Source organism: Dipodomys merriami, unplaced genomic scaffold (assembly GCF_024711535.1).
Source record: "Dipodomys merriami isolate MVZ:Mamm:240054 unplaced genomic scaffold, mDipMer1.0.p SCAF_26, whole genome shotgun sequence".
Lineage (NCBI taxonomy): Eukaryota > Metazoa > Chordata > Mammalia > Rodentia > Heteromyidae > Dipodomys > Dipodomys merriami.
The window spans coordinates 1,949,553-1,973,090 of NW_027204048.1; the positions used below are offsets into that span (position 1 = coordinate 1,949,553).

General features: G+C 38.5%; 1 protein-coding gene across 2 annotated transcripts in view; it reads right to left on the reverse strand.

The window, feature by feature from the left end:
* Positions 1-23,538, reverse strand: part of Ntrk2 (neurotrophic receptor tyrosine kinase 2) — a 370,633-nt gene that overhangs the window by 91,365 nt on the left and 255,730 nt on the right. The window lies entirely within an intron of this gene.

Below are 23,538 nucleotides of genomic sequence, written 5' to 3' on the forward strand. Positions count from 1 at the left end.
CAGGGGGACCTTTTTTCTCATTATTTTTTGTTCAATTCTTGTCCCTGAATGGTAGTAAAGCTGGCCTTCAATGTCTACCTGTTCCTTATGGGTGGAATAAGCCAACTTAATGTAGAAAATATTCAGGGAAAAACAATCTCACATTAGTGAGCATGTGCAGACTTTTTCTTGTCATCATTTCTTAAACACTATAATATGGCTATTATCTATATAACATTTGCATTAATTTAGGCACTTTAAATATTCTAGAGATAATTTAAAGAGTTTTAAAGGCTGTGCACAGGCTATATACAAATGATATGCTATTTTATATTAGGGACTTGAACATCCTTTGATTTGGTATCAGAGGGGCTATCCTGGAATTAATACCTATAGACAACTAAAGATGGCTGTATTTAAATGAGGCCATGATGTCCTCTAGAGAATGAACTGTGAGGCCAACAATATCTCATCCTTGAAAACCTTCCTTTCTCTTTGCATTACGAAATGGGAAAGAAGTCTGTAGCCATTTCAAAAATTTGTGTCTGAGCATGGAAGAGCTGGGGTTCAAATCCAAATCTACCTGAATTCAGAGTCCATGTCTTTTCTTCTATCCATGAGGTCTCTTTTCAGTTACAAAATATGTTTGGTATAATGAAGTTGATGTTTGGTATAATGAGTTGATGAAGACAAGCAAAAGAGTAAAAAGTAGAAATGTCTCTTTGCTTAGTTCACTCTCAAGTTCAAGTCCTTAGTCCCTCTCAGGGCATTCCAACACTGTAATGACCCCATATTACAACAGACTTTTTTCTTAGCTATGTACCTGTTCCACATCTGAAAGCTCCCAATGTTCAGAATGAACTGTATAGATCTTCTGTACCCCCTTACTTCACATGTTAGGAGCTAAGTGCAATGCAGAGATTCATATTGTGGTATATTTTGATAATCTTTAAGCTTCTTGATTATGAGCTGAGTTACAAAAAATATAAAGCACATCTCTGTACTTTACATGATACTAAAATGAGTCCCTCTGACCTTACCATTCCACTTAGAAAACAGAGTACTAGTAAAGTTTGAGTGTACCTTATCCAAAATGCTTGGGGCTAGAAATGTCTGGGAATTCCAGATTTTTTTTAAACTGGAAAATTTGAAAATTTGTAATGAGATACCTTAGGATGTGATCTTATTCTGAGCAGAAAATTTATATGTATTTTGTACATTTTAATATGCATAGCCTAAGGTTATTTTATGTAATACTTTCAGTGTACCTGCATTTTGACTTTAATCAGTTATATTATGTCTGGGTGGGAACTTTTATTTGTGATATCTTGTTGATGTTTCAAAAAAGAAAGTTTATCTCTAGGGCTCCTTGGCACAAGCTGAAACTTTCTTAATAGGGGCCCAGAAACACAACAAATCAAAGAAAGGTTGGACAAATGGGATTGCATGAAACTGCAGAGCTTCTGCAGGGCAAATGACATAGTAAGCAAGATCAATAGAAAGCCCATGGATTGGGAGATCTTCACTAGCCATACAATGGACAAGGGTCTCATATCTAAAATATACTTAGAACTCAAAAAATTAACTCCCCCAACAACAAATTCTCAAAGTAACAACCGCCCGATCAATAAATAGGCTTAAGACTTAAAGAGAGACTGCTCTGAAGAGGAAATAGACACATGAAGAAATGCTCAACTTCTCTGGCCATAAAAGAAATGCAGATCAAAACAACATTGAAATTCCACCTCACTCCAATTAGAATGGCTAAAATCAAGAAATCTAACAACAGACATGGCCAAAAGGGAAGGGTACTGTACTGTTGGTGGGAGTGTTAACTTGTTCAACCACTCTGGAAAGCAGTATGGAGGTTCCTCAGAAGACTCCACCTAGAGCTCCCTTATGACCCAGCAATCCCACTTTTGGGCATTTACCTAAACAATCACAAACAAGGGCATACTAAAGATACCAGCACAACTATGTTTATTGAAGCATTATTCACCATAGCTAAGGTATGGAACCAACCCAGTATATGATGGATCCAGAAAATGTGATACACACACACACACACACACACACACACACACACACACACACACACAATGGCATTCTATGCCTCCATTAGGAAGATTGACACTGCCCCATTTGTTAGGAAATGGAAAGACTTGGAAAAAATTATAAAAAGTAAAGTAAGCCAGACTCAAAGAAACATAGGCCCCATGGTTTCCCTTATTTGCGATAGCTAGTATAGGTCTAGGATAACGTTACCAGACAAGTAGAAAAGGTCAAAAGCTATGCACATATGACCATATAAGATGGTGCTAAGTGAAATGAACCCCAAGATAGAGACAAAAGAGTGTTTATCTTTGTTGCTGTTGTTTTTAATGTACTTTTAATGTATTATGTGATTTCTTTTGTTTCTTTCATATATTCTTCCTTATTGGTATAATCCCTGTTTTCACTGTATTTGATTCTAATACCCTGCATCTTGTATATACCTTTTTCTAATTTGGGGAGGGGAAGGGAAATAACAAAATTCTGAAACAAGGATCCAGGCTGACCCATTGTAACCATGAGATGTACAAAAACTCTACAACTTGGTGGGAGGGACAGAGGAGTTTGGGAGGTGGGGAGGAAAGGGATGGCTGAGAAAAAACAAAGGGGTGGGCAACAATGCTCAAAAGGAAATGCACCCATTACCCTACTCATGTAACTGTAACCCCTCTGTACAGTATCTTTACAATAAAAAATATATTTAAAAAGAAAGTTTATATTTTGATGGGATTTTTATTTTGAATTTTTGAATTACAGATGTCTCATCTACAGTACCTTGGAAACATCATTATGTGACTGTATTCTTTCTCTTTTGTATTGGGACTTGAACTCAGGGTCTCCTTTTACTTGTACTTGACTTTTTCACTCATGGCTGCAGCTCCAATAATAGAGCTATACCTCCATTTCTAGCTTTTTGCTGGTTAAGTGGAGGTCTGAGTTTCTTGGACTTGTCTGCCATGGCTGGCTTTGAACCACTATCCTCAGATTTCAGTCTCTTGAATAGCTAGGATTATAGTTGTGTGCAACTGGCACACAAGCTTTGGTGTGTGTTTGTATCAAGTTCTCTTCTCTCCAGGTATAGCCACTAGCTTGAATTTCAAAATAGCAATTTTCTTTATAATTTTGCTACCAAGATTTTATTCCTAGCAAGAAAAATTTTCAACTTTGTTTGTTTTTCAACCCAGATCGGTGAATTCATACTATACTTATTCTTCCCTATCTTATCTCTCACTCTACACTGTCCTTGAGATTGTATTAAGCATGTTGTATGGTCATAATCCTTTTCTTTTTGCCACTTTTAAAAACATTGTGGAGGGATTATGTCATCATATAGTTATCCATTTTATATTGATGGATACTCTATATAGCTCCTTCTTACATACAAGTTTATATGAAATTCAAGTGGTGATTAAAGTTTTGCTTTAAGGGGGCTTTTTTTCCTTGATAATTCATGTGCTTCTGAGCTGTGAATGCCTCGGTGAGCCTCTGGGAACTCAGAGTGATAAAAATCAAAAGGTCTTTTATGAGCAACAATATTAATGAATATGAGAGCATATATTAATTTCTTATGCTCCAGTAGCAATGCCTGAATTTAAGAGGAGAGAAATGTGTTCATTAGGTAGAGTGCCCATATAAAGACACAAATGTAATTCTTGCAGAGAATTAGAAGCCCTATTTAAATGTAATATTTAATTCCTTGGTTGTCATATGCTCCTTGGGAATTAAATGGCTCTCTGATTTACTTCACACTCTAACTAGACCATCAAGCATTTTTTTTGCATTTGATTTACACCTATTTTTTTCTTTTAATATTCCAAGAGGAAGAAAAAAAAATCCTGTTAGAAATACATTTTTAGGACCACCATTAATTTCAGCATCTTCAAAATTCTAACTGATGAGACTGATTTTCCCATGTTCATCTTAAAAGGAGAAAATTCATGTTTTCTTTAGAAAATGGGTTATTTACATTCATGTGCTCTTTTGTGTTTTGGCATGTAGATAATCTGAAGGATGTCCTGTTTTTCTAGTGCATCCTATTTAAAAATAAATTTCTTTTATATACTAAGGGAAGTTACTTTGTATTTGTGTCTGTGTTCTTGGTAGGGCCTTACAGTGCTTTACGTGCAGTTAGTATTACAGAAATATTTCTGGAAAAATGTATTTACTACTAATAACCAGATACTATTTATTATACTATCCCTTAACTGACAATGACCTATTATTGATTATGTGATCATGTAGCCCAATTCTGAGAAGTCAGGAGTCGGAACTAAATGTAATCTGAGGCTTCCATAGCATTCTTCCCATTCTGTTTCCACAAAAACATCAGGATTTGTCCTCATCTACCTCATTTCCTGTGTTTCTTAAGCCCCATAAGAATTGTCTCCTTACCTATAGTTTTTTTCTCCCCAATAGTGCTCTTATATGCTCCAGTTAATGCCCTCCCTTCCAGTGCCCTAAGAAATTCTTGGCTTACTGTCTGATATTCTACAGTTCCCAAGGCTTTCCAGGTTTTTTCTTTGTAGTCCTCTCCAATGAATCCTATCCCTATTTATGTTTCAATATATCAGTATCTTATGCCTGCTTTGAATTACCACGTCTCCTTCTTGCTAAAGCCTTAGCTACCCTGAAGCATCTCCTTCTGCTTGTGTCCAGACTGTTGCCTGATGGCTGACATCTTGGTTATTCCTCTCACCCATGGAACCCCTGTCTTACACTTTCCCTCTCCATGCCGATGATACGTACCTTCTTATGGACTGAGAAAGACAGGCTCAATCTTGTCTTAGCTACAAAGACACTGGGCTACCCTTTATCCTTTGTTTTCTAACAGTGAAGAAAAGAAGCCATAGGCACTGGAGTACTTGACTTGGCTGTTTATATGGCTTTATCTGACTTTTCCTGGGAACAAGACTCAAAGAAAAAGAGTGAAACTCTGATTTCCGTTGTGGACAAGCTCTTTATCTCATTGTGGACCAAGAACTTCAGCTATCATGGACTTAAAGAGGCCAACAAGCATTTTGAGTCATTTCATATGAAATATCCTGAGTGAGGTGAAAGTAAAGATTCCATGATAAATAAGTAATCATGTAACTGTGCAAACTTCTTACATGTTTCCTTTCTCTGAGAGAAGACTGTTCTCTGCACTTCATTTTAGGGACCTGAGTAAAAATCACATCAAATTCAATATGAATAAGTATAAGGTAAATAATAAATAAATAAAATTCTGAATTCTACCACTAATGTAGTTCTATATCTAAAGGAAAAGCCAAAACTGTATTTTTTTAAGTTTTTATATAAAAAATTTTCCTTAACCCAGCCACTGGTGGCTCACACCTGTAATCCTAGCTACTCAGGAGGCTGAGTTCTGAGGACTGTGGTTCAAAGCCAGCCCAGCCAGAAAAGTCCCTGTGAGATACTTATCTCCAATTAACCACTCAAAAGGAAAGCAGAAACAGAAGTGGAACTGTGGCTCTAAGTGGCAGAGTGCTAGCCTTGAGCAAAAAAGTGGGACAGCATCAGGCCCTCAGTTCAAGCCCCACACAGACCAAAGAAGGAAGTTTCTCTTTGTAATTTATGCCCCAACACATATACATACATGCATGCACACATACATATACATCTGCATACACCCAAACACACACACAAGGAGGTATAAATAAGAGCTGTGAGAACATACTACCAGGCTCATGCAGACTGCTCATACAGTCTACACACAGTCTTGACATTCATAAGATTTTCCAGAGAAGAAATGTGATTTTTTTTGTTTTGTTTTGTTTTTGGTCGGTTGTGGGGCTTGAATTGTGGGTCTGTGAGCTCTCCCTCAGCTCTTCAGCTCAAGGCTAGCGCTTTACCACTTGAACCACAGCGCCACTTCCGGATTTCTGGTGGTTTATTGGAGATAAGAGTTTCACGGCTTTTCTTGCCTGGGCTGGCTTTGAACCATGATCCTCAGATCTCAGCCTCCTGAGTAGCTAGGATTACAGGCGTGAGCCACCGTCACCCGGCTTGTGATGTTTTGTGGGTTTTTTTTTTCCATCTATCTCATGAGCATTTAAACAGAGCCATTTTCTGGCTTTGTAAAAGTGTCACATTACTGTCACTAAGTTACAGAGTAGCTATGGCAGTTTACAAAGAAGTTTGCTAATTCAGCTGTTTCAATCAAATTCTTGTTATAGGATTTGAATTTACTCCCAGAATCAAATACATACAAACAATAGACAAAATACTAATCCATGTCTATAGCCATTAGTTTGAAATCTAAAATAGTAACAAAAATACATAAATGTGATTAGTAACAAAAATACATAAATATTATTCTCTCTACTTAAGATATTATAGAAAACCTTGTTCCATTGGACACAGCCTTCCCAGCACATGGGCCTTCAACTAAACATTCATTGAGTATAGAATACTAAGAAATCTGAAGTTTAAGTCTTATAAGGTTTGAGCAGGAAGATGGAAAACAATATATCCCAGAAGGCTTCTGTTTTCCCAGAGTGCCCAAAGCAAGGCTGCCTTGTAACTCTGTCTTGCAAAACAGGAAGAGAACTTAGAGATCATTCCAATCCATTCTCTGGTAAGTGAGGGTCAGCATGGTAACTCTCCATGATTCCAGTGACAAGCAAGGATTTAGGTCTACACAGATCTATAACTGGAACTAATGTAGCAAGGATTACCACTTCTTAAGGTGAAAACAGATATTTCACTTAATGAAGTGGAATGAAATGCTTCAGACACTCATATTAATTATCTGTAAGAAACTAAACATATCATAAAGAGGAATTTCATTAGAAAACTGCAATAAACATGAACAATGAGCACAAAAGGCAGAATGTAAAAGTTAAATACTTTGAGAAATGGCTGAACTTGATGTGAAATATAATTTATAAAAATTATGTACTAAATATCTTAATTTATAGGCAGTATATGGAACTAACTAATCACCATCTTATAAAAGTAAATTTGGCTGAAGAATAGAAATACTTTTTTAAGTCTCATCTACATTTTTTGGTGGAAAGCTTTAACAAGGATTTATTTTAGTATAGATCAATGCTTTTATTAAGATATAAGTAGGTACTAAATTGAAAATAAATGCAATTAAGACCACAGACATAAAACACACCAAGACAAGGAAAGACCAAATATTCATAAATAATACTAATGATGAAATAGGAAATGTAGTAATACCAAGTCATCCTTAAGCACTTTTCAGCAAAAACAATTCCAATGTGCATTACTATCAATTAATTTTCATATCCCATTGAATGAGGTCAATGGCCACATTTATTTCACAGATGACACCACAATTAATTGACTTACATATGGTCATAGAGCAATCCACTTACTTATCCTCTCCCAAGTATTAATTCCAAAGAAATGAGCAAATGAGAAGTAAGAGGGTACCTAGCATTGCTGATTGCTATTATGGGCCAGAGAATGTGAGGAGAGATTTACAAGTGTCATCAGTCTTCACAGAAATCTGGTAGGACCTTCTTATCTCCATTTTCTAATTAAAGAAAGGAGAAAAGTATTGGATGAGCTAAATAACTCATTTAGGACTCTACAATTAGTAAAGGAAGAGTTCAATTATTTCCACTACAACACTACCTGTTCTCATCCTCTTTCTGAAAATATAAGGTATATGAATTTTACTTTGCCTACTTAGAGAATCATAGGTCTATTTTATAAATTTAGTTTGACAAATCTTTATTAAACATACTATAAAATGATCATTTTTCTAGGACCCAGAAAAATAGAGAAGTGGAAAAGGATCACTGTCCTCAAGGAACTCAAAGCCTAAATGCTTGGAAAGACACATACACCTGTGGCTATCATGCATTTACTGATATCTTTGCTTCATTCACAAAAGCTTATATAAAGGGAAACAAAAGTTGAAATAGCAACTCAAGTCAGGTGAAATACAATAGAAAGGTAAGACAAACAATTGAGTAAATATAAAAATATGCAAATACTAGAGTCCCAGGTGGTTATTAGATTCAAGTAATAATTTGACTTCAAGTTCCTTTTGTGTGTGGGTGAGGCCAAAAGTCAAGCACCATAATCTACATTAGTAAAAGCATGGTCACTTCTGTAAGTAAAATTCCTCCTCACAGCAGTTCATTTCCAAAGGAATCAATCAAAGGAATTTTATATAGGGGGATTGGCATTGTGATCTATGTTCTCAACAATATCCCTATAGTTAGTAGTGAGTTTCCTAAGAATAATCTTCATGGAAGGCGCAATAAGAGATAAACATGTGACACAAACACCATCCTCAGCCAAAGCATTAGAGTCCACAGTTCTTAACGTCATAATGGCGTAAAAACAAGTGCCTATGGGTGTACTCAAGAGGGTTTCGGGTAGGAGGTTGATGAATGGATGTAATTTTCCTGAACCTACTGCTGGGACTCAAACACATTAGGCAATCAAAACTATCTTATGAATAAATAATAACAACATGAACATGTAAAAATAGGTGAGTTATTGAACAAGTGGAGAGAATGGTGGGAAATGAGGTATTTAAGGTGGGGAAAGGGAAAGAACAAGGAGGAAGAAGAAAACTCAGCATTTTAGTGTTTCCTGGAGAAGAGAATCAGGCAATATACTGTAAGAGAAGGGGACTGGACTATGGAGGACCTTGAATCAAGTAGTAGAAGCAAGTTCTGGCACTGAAAATAGAAACTTATAGACAAATGACTTCATTGTTCTATGCCTTAACTTCTTTATCTTTAGATGATGTATTTGGGGCTAAATGGCATCTTAAATCTGCTCTAGCACACATGCTTCACAATCTGTTAGTATAATTTTCTATCTATCTATCACCTATGCACATATATATGTATCAATCTATCATCTATCCATCTATTATCTATAATCTATCTGTCTATAGTCTACAAAGTTAATGAAGACTTAAATCACAGAAGAGAGGTGATAAGAACATGTCATTAGCAAGATTGCTTTGGCTGCTTCAAAGCTGAAATCAGAAAAGCCCATCTGAGAGTAGATGTAGCCCACATTCTCATAAAGGTCATGCAGAGCTGAGGTCAGGACCCATCCAGTGTCTGATCCATATTTCCTCTTCAACCATCAGAAGTGCATAGCTTGGCCTGACTTACTGTTATTGGAAGTACTGAGCCAGGTAAGCTGGGATCAGCTAGTGACCTCACAGGGAACAGAGTATGTCACCAAAATCTAATTCTCACATAATGACTGTAAGGAAGAATAGTAAAAGACAGAGAAGATATAAATGGAAATGTCAGAGGCCAAGATGGTGTCATGGAAGACAGTTAGGAGGACAGAGATTGAGATGGCAGTGAGTGAAGTCCTGTAGTGAGGAAATGGAGGTGGTAAGTGGAGACTGGTCTATGTGGGAGATGTTGGAGAAGAGGAAGGGGAAGAACAGACAGGTCAGTTTAGAGATGTCATGTGACTCCAGAGGATGAAGGGATGAGATCTGAGGGTATTTCTAGACAAAAAGCAATAATAAGGAGTATAGAGATTTCAATAGGAATCAATAAAGGAAGAGAGGGAGGTTGGGAGGAAAGAAAAGAAGGAGGGAAGAAAGGTAAGTGATTGGAGAAGAGTCCTAGGACGGGTGCAGAGTGTACATTGGGATGGGAGATGTACAAATTTCTGAAACAGCAGTGAGATTTTCAATTTTGTCTGAGGGCCTCAACCTTAATTCTCAGCATAGCAGTGGGACAAAAAATGAGCAAGTGTACCTTCAGGGCCCCTGAAGAGTGTATTGGACACAAGCCTTCTAGATAAGTCATATATCATGTTCAGTGATGGATAGCCTTAACAAGGATACTTTAGTTTCCTGGGAGGGAATTAGGTCTTTACTCTGATACTTTCTACAACAGCCAATGGCAGCAAAAGACCTAACATCCCTACACCAAATCCTAACACTTGGAATAAGAGCAGAGTGTCTACAGGGGTTGAATTGGGCTGCATGTAATTTGAACTTAACCACAGATAAAGCAATAGAATTGTTTGAATTTAAATTCCCACAATTTCTTGGTGATAACAGAAAAGGGTGGAGAGCCCCAGAAAAAAAAATCTTTCAAGCTGTTAGACTAAAAGGAACACCACACTTCAAAATACACAGACGGTACATCCTTCGCTTTGACATCCCCTAACAGCCAAAATTATATCTGTTCTACATGCTGGCATGTGGTAGAATTGGATTGATTTGCCCTGACAGCTCTCCCTGCTGGAACAATACTTGTCAGTCAGCCCCGGCAATGTTTGTATTTTCAAGAATCATTATGCAGAGTGATTGTACAAAATCCTGGCAGGTGGGCCAGACAGGCTTATGTGCCTACCCCTCTGGTGCTGGGGCCCTGAACTCTGAAGTTCTTTCTACTCCTAAAGCTTGAAAACATCTCATTAACATCATGCTTACCTCCCGTTCCCTCCCTCCCAAGCTGTGTGCAGAAGCATCCGCACTGGTGGACCCTATCCTTATGTCTGCTTTATTGATCACAGAGTTCCTCCAGACAAGCTTTTCTTCCCTCAATAGCCTCCTAAAGTTTTCCTTCTGCAAGTTAGTTGACCTTGGCAAATGTGCCCCTAAGCCAAGCCATATTTCCATTGTTTTGTTTTTGATGAGGATATGTCAGACGCCACATTCAAAGGATTCTTTTGCCTGCATCTCCATTCATTTTTAATGTATATTTTTATTGTAAAGATACTGAACAGAGGGGTCACAGTTATATGAGTAGGGTAATCAATGCATTTCCTATCAAGCATTGTTACCCCCTCCTTGTTTTCCCCTACTATCCATTACCTCCCCACCTCCCCAACTCCTCCCTCCCTACCCCCAAAGCTGTAAAGTTCATTTTCAATATAGTGTCTTGTACATCTCATTGTTACAATTCTTGAGTGCTGTATCAGGACATCCATATGTTAGTATCTTCTCTGTGCACACATTTTAGTGAGAAATGTATCAGCGATACAATTGGAAGGTGGCAAACGGTGAAGAGATAGCCAGCCAAGCAAAGTGCTAGGTAACTGGGGCAGTTAAAGAAAATGCTTTCTGGATCATTGGCATCCACTTTCGAGAACCAAGTTGAAGGCTTTATAAGGCAAATTCTGGATGTTAGAGGAAAGGGAAAGTGCTTAGCTTAAAAAGCCATGGGAATACATGAAGGAATAGGAGAAATCCTAGGTCTCCTTGGCACAGGAGGAAATTTTCTTAATAGAGACCCAGAAACACAACAAATCAAAGAAAGGTTGGACAAATGGGATTGCATGAAGATGCAGAGCTTCTGTATGGAAAAGGACATAGCTAGCAAGATCAATAGAAAGCCCATGGATTGGGAGAAGAGCTTCACTAGCCATACATTGGACAAGGGTCTCATATCTAAAATATACTTAGAACTCAAAAATTAAATCCCCCAACAACAAATCCTCAAAGAAACAACTGCCTGATAAATAACTGAGCTAAAGACTTATAGAAAAACTTCTCTGAAGAGGAAATAAGAATGGCCAATAGACACATAAAGAAATGCTCAACCTCCCTATCCATAAAAGAAATGCAAATCAAAACAACAGTGAGACTCCACCTCACTCCAGTTAGAATGGCTATAATCAAGAATTCTAATAACAACAGATGCTGGAGAGAATGTAGACAGAAAGGAACCTTACTGCATTGTTGGTGGGAGTGTAAACTTGTTCAACCACTTTGGAAAGTAGTATGGAAGTTCCTCAAAAGACTCCACATAGAGCTCCCCTATGATCCAGCAATCCCACTTTTGGGCATTTACCCAAATGATCACAAACAAGACCATACTAAAGCTACCAGCACAACTATTTTTATTGCAGCATTATTTACCATAGCTGAGATATGGAACCAACCCAGATGCTCCTCAGTAGATGAATGGATCAAGAAAATGTGGTATATATACAATAATGGAATTCTATGCCTCCATCAGAAAGAATGACATTGTCCCATTTGTTAGGAAATGGAAAGACTTGGAAAAAATTATATTAAGTGAAGTAAGCCAGGCCCAAAGAAACATAGGTCCCATGGTTTCCCTTATTTTTAATAACTAGTAGATTTTTGGGACAAGTAGGAAAGGTCAGATAAGATGATGTTAAGCGAAATGAACCTCAAGATAAGGACACAAGTGGTTTTTTTCTTTCTTGCTATTGTTTCTAACATATTTATAAGGTACCATGTGATTTTTTTGTTGCTTTGTATGTACCTCCCCCACGGTGTAACCCCTGTTTTCACTGTATTTGATGTTGGTATAATTTGGGGAGGGGAAAGGAAAAAACAAAATGTTTAAATAGGGATACAGGCTGACCCATTGCAACAATGAGATGTACAAGACACTATGTTGAAAAACAAACATTACAATTTAGGCAGGGGTTGGGGGTGGGGAGGCAGAGTGTAGATGAGGAGGTGGGAGGGAAGGGATGGTAGGGGAAAAACAAAGGAGGAGGCAACAATGCTTGATAAGAAATGTACTCATTACCTTGCTCAGGTAACTGTAACCCCTCTGTACAGTATTTTTCACAACAAAAAACTTATTTTTAAAAAAAGCCATGGGAAGCCAGTGGGTATTTTATAAGGTCCAAGACTGCGTGCCAGCTCCCCAGACTGCTTTCCCTGGCAGTGGACTCTGCCTCAACTCCATAGAAAGGCAGATGCTCAGTAGAGCACATAGCCAATGATTAGCTGCCAATATTTGAGAGATGGAAGGTCACAGACAGGTATCTAGATGTATCTCAGCCGTTTCCCATTTATAAGATGGCTAGCAGCAGAGACCATGGTACTTCCTCTCAATGTACTTACATGAGAACCCCTACTTATGTGTGCTTTTATGTGGTAGGGGGACCAGGGGGTTGAACTCAGGGTTTGTCTTTTAAAGGCAAAAGCTGTCTATCACTTGAGACAGGACAAGAGTTTGGGGCTCATATGTTATTTTTTTTTCATTTATTCATCTTCTGTGCCAATACTGGGGCTTGAACTCAGGCACACTTTCTTGCTTGGCCTTTTCATACAAAGCTGGTGCTGTACCACTTGAGCCACAGGTCTACTTCTTTTGCTGGTTAATTGGAGGTGGAGTCTCATAGACTTTCCTGCCTGAGTTGGCTTCCTACTGGGACCCTTGGATCTCAGCTTCCTATGTAGCTAAGATTATAAGCCTGAGCCTCCTGTGTCCAGCATGAACTCATATTTTAAAAGACAATATCTGTAAAAGATTTTTCCAGAATCTTTCAAGCCAATCTACACCCTCCTTTGCACCATTTCACAATCCCAGTGAAAAGAACTTTGGTAGCATGGAAGATTCAAGAATGAATAAGGGAAAGTGTAGTAAGCTGTGTGCTAGGCATAGCACTACATATTTCACCTGACTGACTTAGGGAGAAATATCACTGTCTCTACTTGAAAGGTCTGAGAACTGAGTATTGGGAATGCTGAATAACTTGTCCAAAGTCATGCATCTGGAAAGGTGACAAGAGATGCTTGTCTTCAAAGCCCAAGCAGTCTCTCCTTATGAGAACATGGCTCTTTTCCTCAAAGAAGGGGCAATCTATTGGAGAGATTAGATGAGTCACATATACCAGTTGTAAAAGGCAAAGCACACTTCTGTGACAGCTGTAAAGCATAAAAGGTTAAGAGGGATTAGGAGAAAAATATACCAAACCTTTGAGTATAGGGCCAAAGGTTGGAGAATGTCATTTAAATTTTCCATTAAGTTAAAATAGAGATTGAAATGTTTTTGGAACAAAGAACATTGTTGGAAATAATAAATCATGACATTTGCAGAATGCCAGAAAGTCACTGACTTGATCACATATCGGGGCTTCGTCTAAAGACATGCCTGTATTAAAGTCCAAAATCTAAAAACTACATAGGTTGTAACAAATGTAATTTTTATTCATGCAGGCCCAAACCAGACAAATATTGGCAATCTTATCTGGCACAACCTAACTTTTTGGTAGATCTTATTTTTGTACCCAATGCCTCTGAGTTTTAGAAAAGAAATCTTATTTTTCTAACTTGTGAAAGAAAACATTAGGGAAAGTGATATATGAACATGGTACTAAATTAAGTACTAACAAATAGCTTGAGGCAGAACCTGTGTCTTCCATACTGCTGCCTTTCTTCAATCTCACTCTTCTAGGCAAATGATTCTAGTCAATTTCTAGTCAATTTCTCTATTCCTGCTTGCCCACTTTAAGGCTATAAACTTACTGCTTTCATCTGTACCATCTCCAACTCTTTCCCAAGAAATGGGAGTTGTATTTTCTTTTGTTCTTTTGGTGATCATCTATCATACTTGCATCACTATTTTGACCATGATGGACATATTAATATCTCTAAGTACCCACTATTCCAACTATTTCCCATATTCTTTTTTTTGTTTTTTATTTGAGGGGGGGGTGAGGAATACTGGGACTTGAACTCAGGGCCTGGGCACTCACTGTCCCATAGCATTTTAGCTCAAAGCTGGCACTCTATCACTTGAGCCATAGCTCTACTTCTGGCTTTTTGCTGGTTACTTGGAGAAGAATCTCATGGCCTTTCCTGCCCAGAGTGGCTTCAAACTGTGATCCTCAGATCTCAGCCTTCTGAGTAGCTAAAATTATAGGCATGAGCCACTGGCATCCAGCCATTTCTTATATTCTTTAGTTTCATCTTTCCTGTGACATTGTCAAATTTTTTAGATTTTCTTTGTTTACAATATGTTACAATTAAGTGTCATGATTCTAAATCTTGAAAAGCAGTAACAAGACCAGCTTATTATCACATTCTAAAATACTAAACAGATACAGGAATTGCATTTTCTTTCCTATGTATCTAATTCCTGAAGTGAACTTTGGCTACTTGAAGGAAGATGCCTCCAGCTTTAAGTTCAAATGCTTCTCTTCCCTATCATCGAATTCAAGTAGGTTTTTATTTATCCTGCGGGCATTTAGGGTGCTTCTGATTCTGAGGTCTGGGGTATTTCTTTAATACTAGGAAAAAATCTTCTGGGTTTTCTTTCTGTTTGTTTTTCTTTTCTCTTTGATATTTTTCTCCTTAACTTGTCCTATGTCACCTTTCATGAACTAGAATTCTATTTCTCTTAGTTTTCTTCTTTCCCAACATTCTATGTCTCAGAATTTCTATTATTTGTTTGGGATGTTTTCCTGAGCAATTTTGAAGCCTGCAATTGAAATTTTCATTTTAGCCATCACACTTGTAATTACTGTAAATTTCTTTTTTTGTCTCTCATTTCTTTTTTTTAATAGCTAACTCTCTTTGTTTTAGACATTAAAAAAAAACTCATGCCAAAGAACACTTTTTTGTCATTTTAAAATTCTCTTTTGCTTCCTGAAATCTTTGTTTCCTCTAAGTTAGGTTTTGCTTTTGACTTTTCCTTTCAGGTTTGATTGTTCTTATAAGGCTAGTTGATCTCAACATCTTTTCATACATTAAAAAAAATCTCTAAAGATTGGCCGTTGATGGTTCTTGTGCTCTTAATTCTGTTTTCAGGATGGAAGCCACACTGTATGAAGGGCTGGCTAGGAAGTAGATCCCTGTAGCCACATAGGCAGGCCTTGCCCTACCACAAGTAGAAACATAAACACCCCAAACTAGAGAGAATAGTATCCTGACATTCCAGTACCGACTCTATTATCACACATGTTCTAGAACAATTTGGAAATTTTGTCAAAGAGATGTTTTAGACACGTTTTCCACTTTTTTTAGTATGAGAATAAGTAATGGACCGCTTGATACTCTGCCAGACTGGAGGTAGGGAATCTTACCACTAATACCGTCATCCCTCCCCTGTACTTATGACCATTGTCTTCAATCTATTTCTAAGCAAGTGATGCTGAAAATTTTCGCAGCAGGCAAAGTGTTTCCAATAGGGTGCCTAAAGATCTTCAGCAACCTGGTCATTTAATTATCAGGGACATCAAGTTCTTGTCTCGACCCAGGCCCTGAACATATTTGTTTGCCCTTAATCCAATGTCATTTTCCTTATACTCTAATCCTTCTCATTATAAACATTTATTAACCAAATATATATATATATATATATATATATATATATATATATATATATATATATATAGCCCAGCAGTGTAATTACAGCAGCAGGTAGGGGGGGAAAGCCCTATAAAGTCAATGGAATATTACTATAGTCTGTCCTCAGAGCACAAGCCAACCTTCCTTTGCAGCTACCAGTTTTATATCTTTTATCGCTTGCCTATTTATACCCTCTATCTCTGATAAGTTGCAAAGCCCTGGGTGTGTTAAGAAGCAGTGGTACTGAAGGCAGTTTATGAGTTGAAAGCAGATTTATAATGTGAGAGTCATAGTGCTTAAGTTCCTTTCCTCTCTGTCTTATGATAAAGGGTTTGTTTTGTGGCTTCTGTCATTTGGATGACTTCCAAACTTTGCAGCCAGAGCTCTACTTTCCACTTAGAGAAGACAATGATTAAAAAAATGTGCAACTAAAACACATTTATCTAATCACACTGGACTCATTCTACTCACTGAGCTTTGGGGTTCAAATCATAGAACCAGGCAAATCCAGCTGCCAATTCTTCCTCACATTTTGTTAGAGTTTTTCTTCTCCAAGAGAGCTTTATCTGTTATGAAAAGACCTACTTCTGCTAGATTTAAAATCACACTTGTATAGGTTATTGTGAGCCACTTACATCTGGGGTTGGCATACTTTGAAGGATTACCATGGAACATGGAGTCGATTTTTTTTTAAGAAATTCATCCAAGAACAAGCCAGTGTTTGATTAGATGGTATGCTGAACTTGAGAAAGTAATCAGTAGATGGTACTTTGTCCTTATGGGTGGGACCAGAAGATTCTAGGGCTTTGAGCAACACTGGATGGAGGATAATGGAATCTCAGCTTGGTAAAGTAAATATATCTATTTGCTTCTCCTCTGGAACAGTGAGGTGACTGAGAGGTGATTGTCCTAATGGATGAGATTAATATATTTCTAAAGGAAAGATGACAGTTACTATATTGATGTGTGCGATGTGGTGGAGGGATCTTCAGTGAGAACATATTTTGAGGGGGTCTGGGATTGAGGCAGGACTCTCCTTTGTGATGGGACCTGGAGGAAGTCCAGGCTGGGACCAGCAAGCCCAGTGAAAGAGAAAGAGGGAAACAGGAGAGGAATACAGACAAGGGAAGGATCCTGTGCATCGCTATCTCCCATCTGGAAGAGTAACAAGTAGTTTATTTTGGTGGTCAAAAAAAAAGTCACATCCCTTAAGAATCTATTTGTGTCTTCTGATCTTAGTCAAATAAATATGACCTAAGTCATATTTATATAGGTCATAAATATGACCTAAATATGACCTAAATAAAGACACTTGGTTTTCCTCTTTAATATTTTTTCATATTGCTGTGGCTTTAGATGTGCAATAATTTGTACAATGGTTTATTCCCAAGTATGCTTTAATCAGGACAAATGTGTTGTTTTCTACATAATTCCTTTCTTTAATAAATATGTAATTTAAAATCTATTATGTATATTTGTAAAGTACAAAGTAAAAAAGTTGAACATTTTGTGGGGTTTGCATTTTGCATACTCAAAGCAAGAAGGAAGTTTTAATAAACCTATAATATTTTAGCTGGAAAAAGAAAAAGTCACATCCCTACCTAAGTAACTAAGTGTTAGAGACAATCTGACTTCTCAGCAGGGTCAAACTATCTGCAGAGACAGTGAGGGCCCAACCTTGGACTCAGTCACTGCCCTGGTCCAGGTTTTCCCACCTAACTCAACCAGGTTTACTCAATCACCATCTATCTATCTATCTATCTATCTATCTATCTATCTATCTATCTATCTATCTATCTATCTCTCTATCTATCTATATCTGAATAACTTTTTGATAAATAAATAACAGACTGCTTATAGGACAGAGATACCATAAGATAATTAAGGAGCTGAAAAATTCCTACCACTTATGGATCTCATAGTCATAGGAAAATCCCTTATTTGCATGTTTGTGATGGTACTAGCATAAACAAGCCTGTCATAATGCCAGTCACATGTAAGCATGGCACATGCATAGATATAATACATAATATTTGATCATCAGAATGAATGACTTTATTACTGATTTATGTATTTGCTGTACTATTTACCATTATTTATTTATTTACTTTTTGGACAGTATCTGGATTTGAAACCAGAGCTCAATGATCTAGGCTGGTGCTCTACATCTGAGCCACACATCCAGGCCTGTTTTTTGGTGGTCATGGGGCTTGAAGTCAGGACCTGGGAGTTATTCTGGCGCTCTTTTGTTCAAGGCTAGCACTCTACCACTTTGAGCAACAGCTCATACAATTTTGTGTTTGCTTGGTCTCTGGATTGCCCAAAGAGGCCACATTGTGTGACTCACTTGTACCATTTAAGTTTGCTTAAGTCTACCCTGTGATATTTATACAATGATGAAGTTGCCCAGTGATGCACTTCTCAGAACAAATCCCCACTGTTAAGTGATGTATGAATGTGCTTGTAAGAAACAATAACGTATCCTTTATAGTTTTCCCTCTGCCCAGAGATGGCACCAGGCATCCATGGCTCATGCCTATAATCCTCACTACTCAGAAGGCTGATATGTAAGGATCACAGTTTGAAGTCAGCCCAGACAGAAAAGTCTGTGAGATTCTATTATCTCCAATAAACCACCAAAAGTAGAGTTGTGGTTCAAGTGGTAGAGCACCAGCCCTAAGTTAAACATGCTAAGAGACAGCACCCAAACCCTGAGTTTAAGTCCAATACCTACACAAAATAAACAAATAAGTACATACATACATACATACATACACACATAAGAGAAAAAGGAAAAGAAGAATATACATGGTGGGGCTATACAGGAAAAAACAAAAGAAAAAGAGTAAAAGTTAAAACCATAGAGAAAAGCATGCTAAGAACAGAGGACTGGGTGGTAATGGTGAAATCAGAGTAAAACCAGCACAATTTACAGGCAAGTGTTAAGAGACAGAACGGAAGACCTAGTTCAGTCACCGCTACCAACAACTAACTATATGCCTGCCTTACAACAATCACTCAATGCCTTTGTCTCCTTTGATTTCTTTCTTCTCCCTGTAAAATGGGAATAAAAATACCTGACCCCCTTAACCTCAAAGGGCACTACCAAGAACAAAACAATATTCTAAATAAAAAGCACTCTGAATAATGAAATGTACTATAAACGTTATACAGCATGACCACTGCTATCCAGCAATTTGGCACTCATGATTACACAGTGCCTCACAGATACATTTTATTGCTTCAATTTAATGTTAAATATTACAGACAAACCACAGTAATAATGGGGACTTGTGTTCTCAGAACATTTTAAAGCTCATAAAAAAACTCTCCCATGCTATTTTATTTGATTGTGAAAGCAACTCTTGAAACAAGCTGTGGAAAAGGCCTGAGTTCCATTTTATAGAGGAGGAAACAAGAGACTAGAAGAGATCAAGAGACTCCCTCAACCTACACAGCTGACCTCCAGGGTGGATGTGGGTTGAGCTCTATGTTCTTTATACTCCAGTAGCACAGTAGGCCTTCTGGACATGAAGAATCAAGAATCTAGAGACAAGTTATGGCTAAGTTACTAAGTTCAATACAAGACACTAGCCATGCCCTGGTAGCTTATGACGGTCATCCTAGTTACTTAGGAAGTTGAGATCTGAAGATCTTGGTTTAAAGCCAAACCCAGGTGGAAAATCTATGAGATTCTTACCTATAATTTACCACCAAAAAGATAGAAGTGGTAGAGTGCCAATCTTGAGTGAAAAAGCTAAAGAACAACACACAGGTTTGGAATTCAAGCCCTAGTATCAGCACAATAAATAATAAACAAAAAGATAAATCTAGTGCAAAAATAGGATCAAACATTTGCTACTGAAGTGATATAGACTCATCACACCAAGTTGATGTAGATGATAGCTATTGGGAAGGTTTCATGAGAAAAAAAATATCTCATCTGGGATGTGGAAAATATATGTATTTGAACAGGTGGAGGAAAAAGGAGGGGGAAAGGCACAAAGGGCTCATTTGTGAGCTTAATCCAAGGCTTGATGGGAGGTAGGGGGTTAAGGTTTCCATGCATATATGCTTCAATACTATCATTAAAATAGTCAAGTGGGACCAGAAAATAGAGTTTGAAGGTGAGATGAGGAGTGGAGAGGCACACCTAGATTGCATCACATTAGCAGATGGGAGCTAATGAATGCTTCTGGATTAGGGAGAGGATTTACTGTACAGAAGTAGTATATGGTAGCAATATGCACATGTATTAAATGAAACCTCCTAGAAGCAGATAGAAGTTAGAAGGCCATTGCCTCATATCTCAGCCTCCTGAATAGCTAAGATTACAGATATGAGGATTGAGACTCTTATCTCTAATTAACCACCAGAAATCCAGAAGTGGTGCTGTGGCTCAAAGTGATAGAGTGCTAGCCTTGAATGAAAAAGCTTGGGGAAAGTGCCCCAGCCCTGAATTCAAGCTCCTTACCACTGAAAAACAAAACAAAACAAACACAGTTTAACATTCTGGATTGCAATGGCATGGTAGCAAGGAAAACCAAAGGAACACTATAAATCCTAAATAGCCAAGTTATTTGATAATCCGGACAAAAGAATTATCAACTCAGCTACAGTACTTATCATGACCCTCAGAAACACAAACAGCTTTCTCAGTCATATTTTCCTGCAACCAATGCTGGCCAAATTAAATGATCCTGAGTTGCCAAAGCAAAGAGTTCATAAAATATCACATCAATCTGCCCTAAAAGGATGCGTACTTCATTCCTTGGTCTTCTGTCCAAGAAGACATCTCAGAAGTAAAAGGAAAATGTACATGAACAAATGGCTGGATCACATCTGGGCCTTCCTAATATAGATAACTAGAGATTTGTGCCATATGAATCCCTGCATCTGATGTCAGAAGAGCTCATCAAGGCTCACCCTTCATTGGATCCCTGCAGCTTAAGGGGATGCAGGTAGGATGGGGATGAGAAGGAGCAGAGAAGCCACTTGTGTGAAATAAAGGAGGAGGAGAGAAGGTAGAGGGACCATGGATGAGAACGGCAGTTCTGGATGGTACTATGCTATGGTCCTCAGATTTTGTGTGTTGGGAACTTAATCCCCAGAACTATATATCAATGGTATTTGGAAGAAGGCCGATGGGAGGTAATTACTGTTAACAGATGTCATGAAAATGGGACCCCACCAGTATTAGAAAGGGAGGGAAAGACTTGGGCAACACTCTGCCACTTTCTGACACAGGGAGAAGGCCTTCACTAGATGCTGAGGAACTGTCAACATTGACATCACATACTTGGTTTTTCCAGCCTCTAGAACCAGGTGCCACATCAACCTCTGTTCTTTGTAACTTACCTTATCCCAGGTATTTTGTTATAATAACAGGAATGGGCTAAGACACATAGGGAACCCAGATCTGAAAACTTGGATTGAAACCCTGCTCCAAAGTATGAAGGCTGGGGCCTGAAATCATTCCCCTTCCTTCACTTGGCAGGTAGGGCTGCCAGAGAGAATGGCATTGGAACCATACCTACAGCCCCTACGTTTGTAAGGGAATGTTAATAAAGGCTCAGTTTGTCTTTAATATTCACAGCAGGATTGTGCTTTATGTGGGTGTGTGGGCACTCCACACACATACTCACACCAGCCATCTCACACATTGCACTGACAGCTGATCGCCAGTCAATAAAGTCACATTACTGTGTCACAGGGATGTGTGAAATAAGCTGCCTGGCAGGAGGTGGGCAGAGGCTGCGTGATGATCAATGCAAACAGGAGTTTTTCTCTCTCCAGCAGCTGACTGTTCTGTCGGCGCCCTGAGCAGAGGCGTGAACGGGCTTCACTGGGTGCAGGACTGTGTTTAGGAAAAGCCCTTTTTTTTATTGCCATTATCTGTGCTAATAACCACATGGGACTGTCAGCCTTGTATTTATGCTAGTTGGACAAAGCGGGCTACCTGCTCTTGTCAAAATCAGATGGAATACCTCCCTTTGACTCTGGATATGTCAGTAGCAATTACATAAACCATACTCCCTAGCAAGTACAGCATAGTCAGAACTCTTCCAAGGGCTGTAAGGGACAGGTTCATTCATTGTCAGAGTTTCTGCTGCATCTCCTGTAGAGTCTCCATGCCAGGTGACTGGTACTTCAGCCTAGGAGCTGTCCAGCTCAGGTGTCTACTTCCACTGCCCATGTTTAGGGGTTATCACTCCACTGGAAACCAGCTTCATCCCTGACTCTGGAAATCCAGAACTGAGGACCAAAGCCAAATCTCTGAAAGCTTAATTTCATGGAAATTCAGTACTCCGTGAACAGAAGGACTTTTGAAAAGGGGACATTTGTTCTGGGTCAAGTGCACATACGTAATACCCTGCCGGTGTGTACATGTTTCTCATGTGACATCATGAAACTACCCATGAGGAGCCCTGTGCTCCCCAATATGAAAGCTTTACCCCAAAACCAGTCAGAGCCAAATCACAGGCTTGACCATTTAAATAAGAAATATACAGTGTAATAGAAGGAACTCTGCAGAATGCTAACTAGTAGCAGAGTCTGAAAGGCTAATTAACAGGACCAGGAGAAGGGAGTGTGATGGACTGGAGCACCCAAGTGAGCTGGCAGCCCTAACTAATTAGCAACAATTAATTTTATGGTAGGAGCAAGAACACATGTATTATGTTCTATAAACGCTTAATAGATGTCACCATAAATCACTCCCGTCTCTCTCCTGAAATTCAACTTGTAAGCAGGCTGGCTTGAAATCTTTTAAGAATGAACAAAAGTAGACCAGCTAAGCCTTGGATTTTGTTATCATAGACTATATGTACATATTTGTTACATGTAATTTATTAATATGTGTGTGGATATATGTATATAATGCCTTTTAGTCTTCAACTGATCTGTACTACTTCTGTATCCTAAGTGAGCAGCAGAAGGCTCAGTTACACTCAGGCCTTAGACCAACTTTGATTAAGGAAAGCAAGAAAGGATCAGTTCCAGTGCTGCTGCTGAATGGGCCCTGGGATCACGGTACTCCTCTGGAGCTGAGGGCCTGAGCTGCCATCTCACCTTGCTTCTTCCATTGAGATGGAGTGTCACAGATTTTCTGCTCAGGTTCATCTGGAACTGTGATTCCCCTGATTTCAGTCTCCCTAGGAGCCAAGATTACAGATCTGAGCCACTGTGCCTAGAGCCACATGGAGTCCTCTGCCTGAATTGGCTTTGGATGAGTTGCTAGGATTCCAGGTGTAAGCCACAGGCACCCAGCTTGACATGACTAAATTATAGAAACAGAGAAAGATGAGTGGCTGCAAAGACTTTACGGACAGGAGAGCAATGTCAGGGGAAGAAAATAAGTGTGGCTGTGAAAAAAACAATATAAGGAATTGCTCTGTACCTTGACTCTGTGTTGTAGGATAATGTAAGGTACTGCCACTGGAGGACAATGTGTAACAGGTCTGATTGTACTATTT